This window comes from Suricata suricatta, chromosome 3, assembly GCF_006229205.1.
Source record: "Suricata suricatta isolate VVHF042 chromosome 3, meerkat_22Aug2017_6uvM2_HiC, whole genome shotgun sequence".
In the NCBI taxonomy this organism is placed as follows: domain Eukaryota; kingdom Metazoa; phylum Chordata; class Mammalia; order Carnivora; family Herpestidae; genus Suricata; species Suricata suricatta.
The window spans coordinates 60242046-60255405 of record NC_043702.1 but is presented as its reverse complement, the minus strand read 5'-3'; the positions used below and the strand labels follow the sequence as shown (position 1 = coordinate 60255405).

At 39.2% G+C, this 13360-nt stretch overlaps 1 protein-coding gene across 4 annotated transcripts in view; it reads left to right on the top strand.

The window, feature by feature from the left end:
* The window catches only part of LOC115287736 (kelch-like protein 23), a 36525-nt gene that overhangs the window by 7748 nt on the left and 15417 nt on the right, over nucleotides 1-13360 (top strand). For 2 of the 4 annotated variants that reach the window (XM_029934418.1, XM_029934420.1), the window contains 2 exons: nucleotides 8142-8249; nucleotides 12830-13336. The gene's annotated coding sequence lies outside the window, so the exon portion shown is untranslated. The remainder of the gene's footprint in view (nucleotides 1-8141; nucleotides 8250-12829; nucleotides 13337-13360) is intronic. The other 2 variants (XM_029934419.1, XM_029934417.1) reach the window with 1 other exon arrangement.

Below are 13360 nucleotides of genomic sequence, written 5' to 3'. Positions count from 1 at the left end.
TTATAAATAATGCTTCAATAAACGTAGGGGTGCATATGTCTCTTCAAATTAATGTTTTTGTTTTCCTTGGATAAATACCCAGGAGTGGAATACATTACTGGATCATTTAGTATTTAGATTTTTCTTTTTTTAAATAAACCTCCATACTGTTTTCCATGGTTGGTGTACCAGTTTATATTCCTACCAGCAGTGCATGTGTGTTCCTTTTCCCCCACATCCTCACCAACAGTTATTATTTCTTGTCTTTTTGTTACTAGCCATTCCGACAGGTGTAAGGTGCTGTCTCATTGTGGTTTTGATTTGCTTTTCCCTGATGATTAGTGATGTTCAGCAGCTTTTCATGTGTCTCTTAGCCATATGTATGTCTTCTATGGAAAAATGTCTATTTAGGTCCTCTACCCATTTTTTCTGCCCATTTTTTAAAAATTGGATTGTTTCTTTGGTGTTAGATTGTATAAGTTATTTGTATATGTTGGGTATTAACCCCTTTTTGGACATATCATTTGCAAGTATCTTCTCCCATTCAGTAGGTTGCCGTTTGTTTTGTTGATGGTTCTCTGCAGTGAAAAAGCTTTTTATTTTGGTGTAGTCCTCATAGTTTATTTTTGCTTTTGTTTCCTTTGCCTGGGGAGATATATCTAGAAAAATGTTGTGAAGGCCTATGTCAAAGCAATTCCTGCCTGAGCTTTTTTCCAGGAGTTTTATGGTTTCAAGTCTCACTTTTAGGTCTTTAATCCATTTTGAATGTGGTCTGGTTTATTCTTGTATGTAGCTGCCCAATTTTCCTAGCACCATTTATTAAAGAGACTGTGTTGTCTCCATTATAAAATTTTTCCTTTTTTATTGTAGGTTAATTGGGCACATAATTGTATGTTTATTTCTGGACTCTATTCTGTTCCATTGGCATGTAGGTTTTGGACATGTATTGTTTGGATATTGTTTATTATAGTTTTGTGGTAGATCTTGAAATCTGAGATTGTGATACTTCTAATTTTGTTCTTTCTCAAGATTAGCAATGCAGACTTGAGTGGTACAATAGATAATAGTAGGAATACTCAGCATTTATGAGACTGTTTCATATGAGGATATTACCAAAGCATCAATTGCTCTGAAAGTTTTACAATTCTATGCTGATTTCTAGGCTCTCATGTTTTAGGTGTAATTTCCATTATGTAATAATAGCAAAATTGTCTTTTCATTATGGAAGGCACCAGAAATAGAGATTTTCAATATGATTTAATGGGGAAAATTGGTACCATCTATTTTATTCTAGGTTGAAAAAGTAAACCTGTACTTTGCTTTAAATTAATAAGTTAGATTATGTGTACACACATTTACTTTTAGGAATTGAGTAAAGAAATGAAATGAGATTATCTAGGATATTTAGAGCCCCCCGGTGCTTGCAGAAACAAATCTAAATTCCCTCAAAAGGAAATTAATATCCTAAATACGGTGCATGGACTCTAAGGTGGCATCCCGTGACACCTGTATCCCAGTAGTCCTTGTGTGTGTGTGTGTGTGTGTGTGTGTGTGTGTGTGTGTGTGTGAGAAAGTGGCCTCTAACAGTAAGAAGTAAGCCCCATCCACTGGACCGCAGGCAGCTGCATGATGCAATTATGTAAGCTTGGAAATGGATCCTTTTCTAGTGGAACCTCAGCTGAGATCACAGCTCAGGCAGACACCTTGATTTGGCTTTGTGAGACCCTGGAACAAGGAATTAGTGGAGCTGTTTGGACTTATGACCCACAGAGCCTATGAGATAATAAATATATTTTATTTAAGATGTTAAATTTGTGGTAATACTGTTATGTCACCATAGAAAATTAATGCAGTTGGCGTCAAAATAAAACTATTAAGTTTTGCAAGTACCTTATGGGGCATACAATGAAAAGTAGCCATACCAAAAGACATGAACGAACACTAGCAGAAGCTTCCATTTGAACAGATCTGCAGGACCTCTAGATATTAGCATGTTCAGACACAGAGTTTTGGCAAAGAATTGAAAATTACACAAACAATATGGAAATACTAGAATTGAAAATTACCATGACTGAAATTAGAGTCTTAGTGGATGGATTTGACAACAGAACAGATGTAGCTGAAAAGAGGATTAGTGAGTAAGCACAAGTTAGAAGAAAATATCCAGAATGGTGCAGAGAAAGACAAAACAATGAAAATACAGAAGAGGAGTTAAGAGACATTGAAGATATATAGGGTCTTGCATAGGAAATTGGCATCCTAGAAAGAGAGGAGAAAGAAAATGAAATATGGAGAATTTTAAGAGATAATGATGGAGAACTTTACAAAATTGATAAGCAACATCAAAGCAAATTAAAAAGACTTAATGAACCCCAAACAAGATAAATAAAAGGAAAAACTGCATGGAATCACGTTGTAAAACTATTGATAATCAAAGATGGAAAAAGCATAAAATGGTCAGAGAAAAAAATGACATTGAAAGGAGGAACAATCAAACTAATAGTTGAAATTATTTCTTCTTAAATGTTTGATACAGTTCAACAGTGAAGCCATCCAGGCCTGGAGTGATCTTTGTTGGCAGATTTTTAACTACTAATGCAGTTTCTTTAATGGATAGAGGACTAGTCAGCTTATATAATTATTCTTGAGTAAACTTTGGTAGTTTGTTGACTATGTCTATTGCTTCATAGCAAATTACCTCAAAATTTAACAGCTTAAAAATAAGCATTATCTCACAGTTTCTGTGGGTGAGGAATTCAGGAGCACTCAGCCAGTTAGTTGAGGATCTTTAATGGGTCAAGATGTTGGCTAGGGTTGTAGTCAGGGAAGGTTGACTAAGGCTGTGGGATCTGCTTGCATGGTGGCTTTTGGCAGGAGGCTGCGGTTCCTCACTGCTTGTTATCAGGAAGTCTCAGTTTATTGCTGGTTGCTGGCAAGAGGCCTTGATTTCCAGCCCCCATGGGCCTTTCCCAAGAGCTGCTGAAGTGTCCTAAAGACATGGTTTCCTGCCAAGTGCATGACCCAAGAGAGAGAGCAGAGAGGAAACCACAGTGCCCTTGTGTCAGAAGTCACACACCATCACTTCTGCCTCATTCTATGTATTAAAAGAGAACACTGTTAAACCCACACTCAAAGGGAGGGGAATTAGACTCCACCTTTGAAGGAGTTAAAGAATGTTGGATATACTTTAAAACCACCATAATTTCTCTCGAGGACTTTGTTCATTTCATGTAAGTTGTGGAATTTAGGGACATCCAGTTTTTCACAATATTCCTTTATTAACTCTTTAATTTTATAGTGAACACATGTGTACCTACTATCTAGATTTTACCATTACCCTTTTACTTTGCTTGTTTTAGCACGTATCCATCTCTCTAGCTAGCCATCTTTTCTTTCTTTCTTTCTTTCTTTCTTTCTTTCTTTCTTTCTTTCTTTCTTTCTTTCTTTCTTTTCTTTCTTTCTTTCTTTTCTTTCTTTCGCCTTTATAACACAAGCACTGTTCTTCTCCTTTCATTTTTTTGTTCCCCAGTGTATCAGACCTGTGCTTCTCTGGGTCTGATTGGAACTCAAACTATACTCACTAGATGCCAGATGCCCCTGGTAAGTATCTTTGATCCCTAGCCCAGTCACTCCCTTCCATGTGTTAGATGCATCTTGGGTCTTTTCCCACCCTAGTATGACACGCACTACGGCTCACACCTGTTAGCTTAAGTCTGCTTCGGTAGTGCAAGTGCAGTCTTTCCAGGTTACAATTACATCTTTATTCTACCTTTTAAAAATGTTATCTCTGATGTGCCCACGTATTTATATACTTTTACAGCATTTCAGTTTTTAAGCTCCTGGTTTATACTAGCCCTTGCAGGAGAGTAAGAAAAGATTTTTATTATAATTCCACAAGCTGCTTCAAGGGACAGCTGATATATGAGTAGGGCAATTCCAAGCACCAGATGGTGTGGAGTAGCTCTGTTAATAGTGTGAGTGGGACAGGAATTTATAGCCACTTCTCTACCCCTTTAATCAGATGTGCTCTTTTACAGAAGATGAGAAGAGTCCTCTACTGATCTAATAATCACACAACACATCTTCAGATGAGACTAATTGTAGGGAATATATAAATTGACTAAACTATTTTACCTAATGCCCTCTCATTTGGGGCAGTCTATTGGATTTCTTTATTTTTTTACTTTTTTAATGTTTATTTTTTATTAATAGTTTATTGCCAAGTTGGTTTCCGTATATCACCCGGTGCTCTTCCCCAAAAGTGCCCCCCTCCATGACCATCACCTCCCCTGGATTTCCTTTTTAGGTGGACAGTGTGATAATTCTGTTGTAGTTTCTACAATGTACTCTATACAGGTTCATGGCATAATCTAGGCCAAAGCTAAATCTGTCCTACTTGTTTATGTCATACAAACTGAATGTCTGTATGATGACTGTTCATATGGAAACAAAATATTTTTTTAAATATTTACTTATTTTTGAGAGAGAGTTGGGGGGGAGGTGCAGAGGGCAGGGAGAAGGGAGACAGAGAATCTGAAGCAGTCTCTGAGCTGTCAGCCTAGAGCCTGACATGGGACTTGAACTCATAAACTGTAAGATCATGACCGGAGCTGAAGTTGGACACTTTAACCAACTGAACCACCCAGGCTCCCCAGAAACCTATTAATATAGGTATTCCCTAACATAGAAACTCTTAGAGACTCCCATTGTTTATGGAAAACGTTACTTGTTAAAAAAAAAAATTGGTTTGTCTTATGTATTTAAATAGTAAGATTTCATTTGTGTGTCTAAAAATATTAGTAAATATTTATAATTAAACTAAATATTATTTATCTCATATGATTTTTATAATCAGTGCAAAATGGAAAAGTTACTCATTCACATTTTTTCTACCACTCTAGTCATTTTCTGGATTGTATTACATACCAAAACCACAACGCATTTCGCAACCTGGTCCAAACAATATTTTATTGTCCTCAGTTCAATATGAAAGTATATTCTTTCAGGTATCCATTAACAACTTAGCCCTTCTCACACTTAAATCCAGAAACTCTTATTACACAATTTTGGAGGCTAAAAATACTTCATTCAACAAAAACTATTTTAGTACCTACTGTGTGCAAACAAAAACCTGTGGAAGTATAGGTTAAATCTCTTACAAAACATGATACTCTTCCATAGATTTACAATTTGATTGAAAAGGTGGGACATATACATATATAATTCATAATACCAAAGTGTGCTTCACTAAGCAACTTAGTAATCAGCATACTCTAAAAGTACTTAGGTCAAGGAAGGACTAGCTGACCATAAAGCACTTTGTTTGGCACTCATTGGCTAGTTCTGATATAAGAAAAGCTTTATGAAAGAGGTAGACAATGGTCCACACCTTAAAAGATGGAAAGGAGGTGCACCTGGCTGGCTCAGTCTGTAGAGCATGAGAGTCTTGATCTTTAGGGTCATGAGTTCAAACCCCACGTTGGACATAGAGATTACTTTTAAAAAATGAAAAGGAGGGCACCTGGGTGGCTCAGTCAGTTAGGCTTCTGATTTTGGCTCAGGTCATGATCTCGTGGTTTGTGAGGTTGAGACCCGCTTCTGGCTCTGAGCTAACAGCTGTGTCTGCCCCTCCCCACCTCTCTCTCAAAAATAAATAAACGTAAAAAAAAGTTTTTTAAAGGTCAAATGTTTTAGACCATGCTGCAGGAGGGCAATGTCTGCAGAATAAGTCATTTATGGAATTTCCTAAAGAACTGTGGGTCCTTGAGCAAGTTTTTAAACAAAATTCTGGAAGTCTTTCTTTTTAATCCATTCGTTTATACAAAAAGTATTTATTGAGCATGTGTTACTTGCAGGCATTGTTCTAGGTTACAGAAATGAACTGGAGATATAACTATGAGCAAAACAGATAAAAATCAGTGCTTTTCTGGAGTTTACGTTCTAGTGGGAGAAATCATACAATAATCTGACAAATAAGCAAATAAATATAATATACAACATAGTATATGGTAATAGAGACTCTGGATTGAAATAAAGCAGTAAAGTGGAATAGGGAATGGCAAGTGGGGTAGGGAGACCATTTTAAATAGGTTGGTAGAAGAAGGCCTTACTGGGAAGTTGGTATTTGAGTAAAAACCTGATGAAGGTGAGTGAGCAGGTCATGTGGTGGTATCTGGGAAAAGCAGTTGTAGGCAAAAGAAATAGCTAGTAGTAGTGAGGCCCTGAAGCAATGCTCTTCCTAGTGAGGGTAGAAGGCACAGCTGGGTGTGGGAGTCCAGGAGGTCAGTATAAGTAATTTGGCTTTTACTAAATGAGACAGAGAGTCGTTGGAGAGCTTTAATCTCTGATTTATTTAAGAGTATCAGTCTGTCTTAGTTTAGTTGAACCAATGCTCTTACTTTTTTTTTTTTTTTTTTTTTTTTTAGTTATAAGAATTGGGTTTCTGTTGCTTGTCATTGAAAATTTTTCTAGGTTTTTTTTTTCTGTCTTGTATTAATTGTATCTGGAATTTAGCTTTAAATGTGGCACCTAAAAACATTCCCAATAACCTGCTATCTTGTAAGTGACCCTCTCCTGCAAAGTAGTAGACTAGTTCCTGTTTTGAAGTGAGACCAGTGGTCTTTCATAAGTTTTTTGAACAAGTACCCCCAAACAACTGAAAAACTACATACTCACTTCCACATTTTCAGGTTGATATTGAAAAGTTTTCATCATAAGTTTAAACATTTGCCAAGGTTGTCCTTTCTAACACATTGTAAAAAAATGATTTTTTAAATGTTTTTTTATTTTTTTATTTTTAAGAGGCAGAGAGAGACAGTACAAGCAGGGGAGGGCCAGAGAGAGAGAGAGAGAGAGAGAGAGAGAGAGAGAGAGAGAGAGAGAGAGAGAGAGATACAGAATCTGAAGCAGGCTTCAGGCTCTGAGCTAGCTGTCAGCACAGAGCCCGACACGGGGCTCAAACCCACAAACTGTGAGATCATGACCTGAGCCGAAGCCGGAGGCTTAACTGACTGAGTCACCCAGGTGCCCCAACAGTGATTTTTAAAAAAGATTTTACTTTTAAGTAATCTCTACACCCAACATGGGGCTCAAATCCACAACCCTGAGATCAAGTCACATGCTGTACCTACTGAGCCAGCCACACGCCCCAAAAATGGCTTTTTAATAGATGGTTAAATAACTTCTAAATCTATTTAATAAAAGCTGCTTATAGTAATTTGAAACTCAGCATCATTCATTCAAAAATATGTAAACAGGGGCTCAGTGAGTTAAGCGTTTGACTTTGGCTTAGGTCATGATCTCATAGGTTGTGGGTTAGAGCCCCACATTGGGCTCTATGCTGATAGCTTGGAGCCTGCCTCGGATTCTGTGTCTCCCTCTCTATCTGCTCCTCCCCCACTCATGCTGTGTCTCTGTATCTCAAAATTAACATTAAAATTTTTTAAATTTAAAAATACACAAATAAGCTCTTTTAACAATGGGAATTTTTTTTTAATCTGAGTATAGTTGACACACAATGTTACATTAGTTTCAGGTGTACAACATAGTGATTGGACAAGTTTCTACAAATTTATACATGATGCTATGCTCACCACAAATGTAGCTACCATCTGTCACCAGACAACCCTATTACAATACCATTGACTATGTTCCCTGTACTGTACCTTTTATTCAACAGTGGGAAATTTTTAATCTCATTCTTTCTTTCTTCTTGAGCCCATATTTCTGTTCCACTTTTCCCAGAAAGGAAAAGTGTAGTCCTGCTGAAAATATAGGCAGTCCTCATTCTACACAGAAGTGCAAGACCATAAAAACGTCTGTGCAAGATTACTATGCAAAGTATATTAATAGTTAGTGGGAAAATTTTAATTGTGACCTTAAATTTTTTTGTAAGAACATTCAAAACTGTCTCACTGTCAGTTACAAATATATAAGAAAATGAAAAACAGTAATATCAGTATTTACTTAGTATAGTGCAATTAGGAACATCAAGAATTAGAGTATTTCTTTGTAAAAAAAAAATTGCCTTGAGTACTTTCAGGTTCTTGCCTTCTTTTTGTCATATAACTTACAGAGAGACCATCTTTCTGTGCCTTAGTGAACTGTCATACTTTCTTCTAAGTTTGGATCAGTTTCCAACATTTTATCCTTTGCATTGTCAGCATTGTGAAGACTCTCCACGAGTTCCTTTAATGTGAAGTTTTTTGCCAACATCACTTCTGGGACATCGTCATTCCTTTTGTCAACAACCCCTTTCCTCACTTAAGTCCGTAAGTCTGCCTGCAGCAATTTCCAAACTGGCTGTATATCCACTCTCTCAGATGGTGGCAGTGTTAACATACCGTCGTTGGCTGGTTCTTCTAGCACTTCATTATGTTCTATAAAAGTTTCACATGTGGCATTATCCTTTTCAACTATTTGCTGAGCTTTCATTTTTCTTAGTTAATGTCCTCTTTCAGTGATCTATTTTTGTAAAATATTACATACGTTTGTCACTGGCAGACAAGGAGATAAGACAACCACAGGGTTGCTGTATATGTCTTTGCTGCTGAACTGAATAACAGATGCACGGTGACCAATCACCAACGACTTTGAAAGAAGAAACATGATTGGTCGCTGATCATGATGCTCATCTGTGATTCATGTAGTGATTCGTAGATTGAGAAGGTGGGGATGAAATTTGTATTTTGTGCAATTATAGTTACTATACCATAGTGATTGAAATTTGAACCCTGTTTAGAGGATTACTGTTACTTAAGCATGGTAACTGAAATTCATGCATGCTAGAACCATTCAAATAAAGAATTATCTATTTATTTTTATACTCGAGAGTTTTTTATTAATCACCTCTTAAATTTATCTGCAACAAAAATGTACATAAGTTAAATTGTAAGCTATTTCATGTCCTTGATTCTTAAGTAGAAAAAAATTATAGGCTGTTTAACATTACAATTATTATAATTGATCAAACAACATAAGGGTGTTTAAATTAAAAATAAAAATTTCAACAACTATTTCAGTCGATTTTCTTTTTTAATGTTTTATTTATTTTTGAGACAGAGCATGAGCAGGGAGGGGCAGAGAGAGAGGGAGACACAGACTCTGAAGCAGGCTCCAGGATCTGAGCTGTCAGCACAGAGCCCGATGTGGGGCTCGAACCCATGAACATGAGATCATGACCTGAGTCAAAGTTGGAGGCTTAACCGACTGAGCCACCCAGGCGCCCCAGCTATTTTCTTTTCATTAGACCATATGTCATTGGCTAAGTATTGCTACTGCTGGAATGAGACGGTTTAAAATCACTGATTTTCCTGTTATTCATTTCCACAGATAAAATCCCTGAGAAAATGTGTTCACATGGACAAGCAGATGGAAATGAGAGGAATTCTATTATAGCAGTGCCACTTGTTTTGTGGATTCTTTCCAAGTTATTTGTCAAAAATGCTCTTTGACATTTGCTAAAAACAAGGAATTTGAAAACTCCAGATTTGCAAAAGTACTTGTTACCCAGTCTTTAGAATGTTCACTCTCTTATTTTCCAGGAAGCATACCAAAAAGGCTGTGCCAGGTGTATCAGCTCTTAGGAAGCCAATTATACCCCTGTGCTGATTGTGTACATACAACTCCTAAGGACAGTGTTCACATTGCACTCTATTTGAGGGCATGAGCTGGAATTGGGCAGTGCACAACTTTGCAGCTGTATGTGGTGGCCTTATAAATATTTACCTACCATTTACCTACCTACTATTTACATAGCAACTTATTTAATCCAGTATGTAAATGAAGTATACAAAATTTCCTGTATATATCCATCATTTATACACATTGATAATGATATCACAATTAGCATATCAAACATTTAACGATATAGCAATATTTAGTGGAAAGATGTACTAATACAGTAAAAACAAATAAAATTGTTATTTTCAGAAACCAAGAGTCTTTTGAAAAGTGAAGTGTGATGTCAAAAGGCATCCAACTCCATGCCAAGCTCAATATCTGCCAAGAGGCATTTATATCTCATCTCCATGGCAGCTCTTTATTTCCTTAAGACTTGAATACACAGATGGCACATTTGTTCCCTTGAACAGTGTCATTAATTTATTTAATTTATGAATGCTAATTATATGTTTCTGAGTGCATCAAATCTATTAGCATTGCAGTGGGCTCTTTGATGAAGTGTGTGGTAAGGGGAACTGCTCTGGCAGCACCCTGCAGGACCTGCTCTGCCCTTAGCAAGTTGAGGCAGTCTGACATATACTAAGATACACTGGTTTGGGCCTTTTTAAAATTGAGATATAACTGACATGTAACTGATATCCACTGTTAAGCAGTCATTCACAACTGGTGAACATCAGGCAACGGAAGCAAGAGTTTTAATTGGTCTGTACAGCAATCTGAATAATTGCACAAATGACAATATAGTGAATTCTATTATTCAAGAATCATTTATCACATGACATTTTGATTCTGGAAGCCCCTACTCCTTGCCTGGGTCGCTCAGTCATTTGGGTGTCAGACTTTGGCTCAGGTTATGAACTTGCAGTTCATGAGCTGGAGCCCCATGTAGGCCTCTGTGCTGACAGCTCAGAGCCTGGAGCCTGCTTCAGATTCTGTGTCTCCTTCACTCTGCCTCTCTCTCTCTCTCAAAAATAAACAAACATTTAAAAAATGTAGAAGCCCCTACTCTTAGGTAGAGTCCATAATATTTTTATGCCTCAAACTTGGCATAATAGCCACAAACTTCAGGACAAACATGGAAAGAATGCCCCTGCTTCAATCAGTCACTATCATAGCCTTGAATGATAACACCAACAATAACGTCACTATCAGTTATGAAGGACAAGCTGTCTATAATTACAATTAACTACAAAGTTCATAATTTTTTTAAGAAATTTTTAAAAATATAAATTTCCTGGGGCGCATGGGTGGCTCAGTCAGTTAAGTCTCTGACTTCGGTTCAGGTCATGATCTCATGTTCGTGGGTTTGAGCCCTGCATCAGGCTCTCTGCTCTCAGCTCAGAGCCTGGAGCCTGCTTCCGATTCTGTCTCCATCTCTCTCTGCCCCTCCCCGTCTCATGCTCTGTCTCTCTCTGTATCAAAACTAAATAAAACATTTAAAAAAATAAATTTCTGGGACTCCTGGGTGGCTCAGTCTGTTAAGCCTCTGGCTTCGGCTCAGGTCAGATCTCACATTCTTGGGTTCGAGCCCCGCATCAGGCTCTGTGCTGACAGCTCAGAGCCTGGAGCGTGCTTCGGGTTCTGTGTCTCCTTCTCTCCCTGCCCCTCCCCCTCTCATGCTCTGTCTCTCTCTGTATCAAAAATAAATAAAACATAAAAAAAAAGATGAGTTGACTATGTAGAAGTCAGCTATCATAAAAAAATAATAAATTTCCAAATTGAGGTTGGAGAATTAAGTGTAAATTAAAGTGTGAATATCCTTTCATTATAATAGCTTTCACATGTAACATTTTTATTGCCATGTGCTATGCGCTCACACATTTGTAATTTTATTTTGTCTTTCTGATAATGTTATGTTGAGAAAATATTGGTATTTTCTGTTTTACATATCACAAAATTAAGGATCAGAGAAATTTTGGTACTTGCTTAAGGCTCTATGTTCCTAAAGTGGCAGAGATGAAACTTCAGCCTGAAACAAAAATCTTCTTTACTTTTCTTCTCCACCAGACTGTCTACCTGATGTTGAGATATTGAACCTTTTTGTTTTTCTTCCATTTTGGGTCCAACGTCCATTCTAACTTCACAAAAGAATCACCCGATGCCCTTGTTAGAATACAGATTCCTAGGTCTCTATCCCAGAGACCTGGTGGTGTTTGTGGGATGCTGCGTAAGTATGGTCCCACACAATTCAGTGAGATTGACCTGTAGAATCAAACTAAAACTACCCAAATGAGAACAAGCAGATGCTATTTTTTTCAGGTCTTGCTATAGCAACAGAGTAAGTCACCATCACTTGCCTTTGGGAAAAGCTCAAAGGCAGGCAGGGGAGTAGGAAAGCTTTATGAAATTGAAAAAAGGGGGGAAGGTCTTAGGTATGTTTGGATTGGAAGTTGTTGGCCTGGGAAAGCTAGAGGCAGGTTACTAGAAGCAAGGGGTGTTTTATGTGATTGGTTTGGGGCGCAATTGGCTTTCTCTGGTTGGTCCTGAGTTGGAAGTCCAGCAAAAAGACGGAAGTTGGCAGTTCTTGAGGATGTCCTAACTGTTCTGGTCCAGTTGCAGAGGTTATAGTTTGGCTTCCCGAGCTTCTTATGTGGTTCAGAGTTCTGTTGTCATAGAGCTTGGCCATTGTCCATTTGTCTTTTCTGCTCTGGGACCACACACTTGGCCTCTGATTTCATTTCATCCTGGTCTCTTTCCTCCCTAAACATGGCTAGACTGTCAGCTCCACAAGAGCTCTAATTAGCAATGCCTAGCCTATCAGACACTCAATAAAACTTGCATATGAATGGATGGATGATAAATTAAAATATTTGTTACTGGCTTTTGCTGGGAAAAGAACCCTCTGTGTAGCACATGGACATCTTTATATGACTAGACTTGGCGGTCATCAGAAGAAAGACTGGAGGCTACTTCTTCAGCTACTCTGCTCTAAATACGTGAACTTGAATCCGTGGCCGTGGCTGCTCTTAGTTTATCTTCAAATTTCAGGTTAATCCGTGGTGTGCAAATCAGCCCCAAGGGCTCCCTCCGGAGTTGAGGGCTCTGCTGGGCGCCAGATGATGTTGGCGGGAAGAGGTAGTTACTTCTGGCATTCTGAAGGCAACCTCAGCCCCAGTCCTTTAAGGTTTGCTGCATTCTCTCTCACTTTCCCCTCCTTCTCTCCCTCTAGGGCCTGGCCTGTGAGAGCAACCGAAGGAGGGGGAAAGAACATCCCTCTCCCAGCCCCCAGATGTGGTCTTAATTCTGGACTTCAGAGTGTCTAGAGAAAAACGCCCGGGGGTGTGTGCTGTGTGTAAGACTCAAACCTGAGGAGGGAGCAGAAAGCTAGTAGCGGAGGCGGTCTCCCCGGAGCAGACTTCCCACCTGCCGCAGAGCGAAACCGCCGGGAAGGGGCCACATCCGCGTGCCCGCCCGCCCCGCCCCTGCTCGCAGCGCGGCCCCGCCACCGGGGAGTTCCCGCGAGTGGCCCCGCGCCCAGGCCGCACGGGGGGCTGTTCGGCTGGAGGCGGGGAGCAGCCGGGGCACCAAAATAGGAGCCGCTTGTGGGCTGGAGCTGCACTAGCAGGCACCCTCCGCCGCGCCTCTTCCAAAGATGGTCAGAGGGTCCGGAGGCGCCCCAGCCCCCGCTCGCCGCTAGCCCGTCGGCCCTCACGGAGCCCCGGAGCCGCCGCAGGAGGTAGGTGCGCTGCGGCCCCGCCGC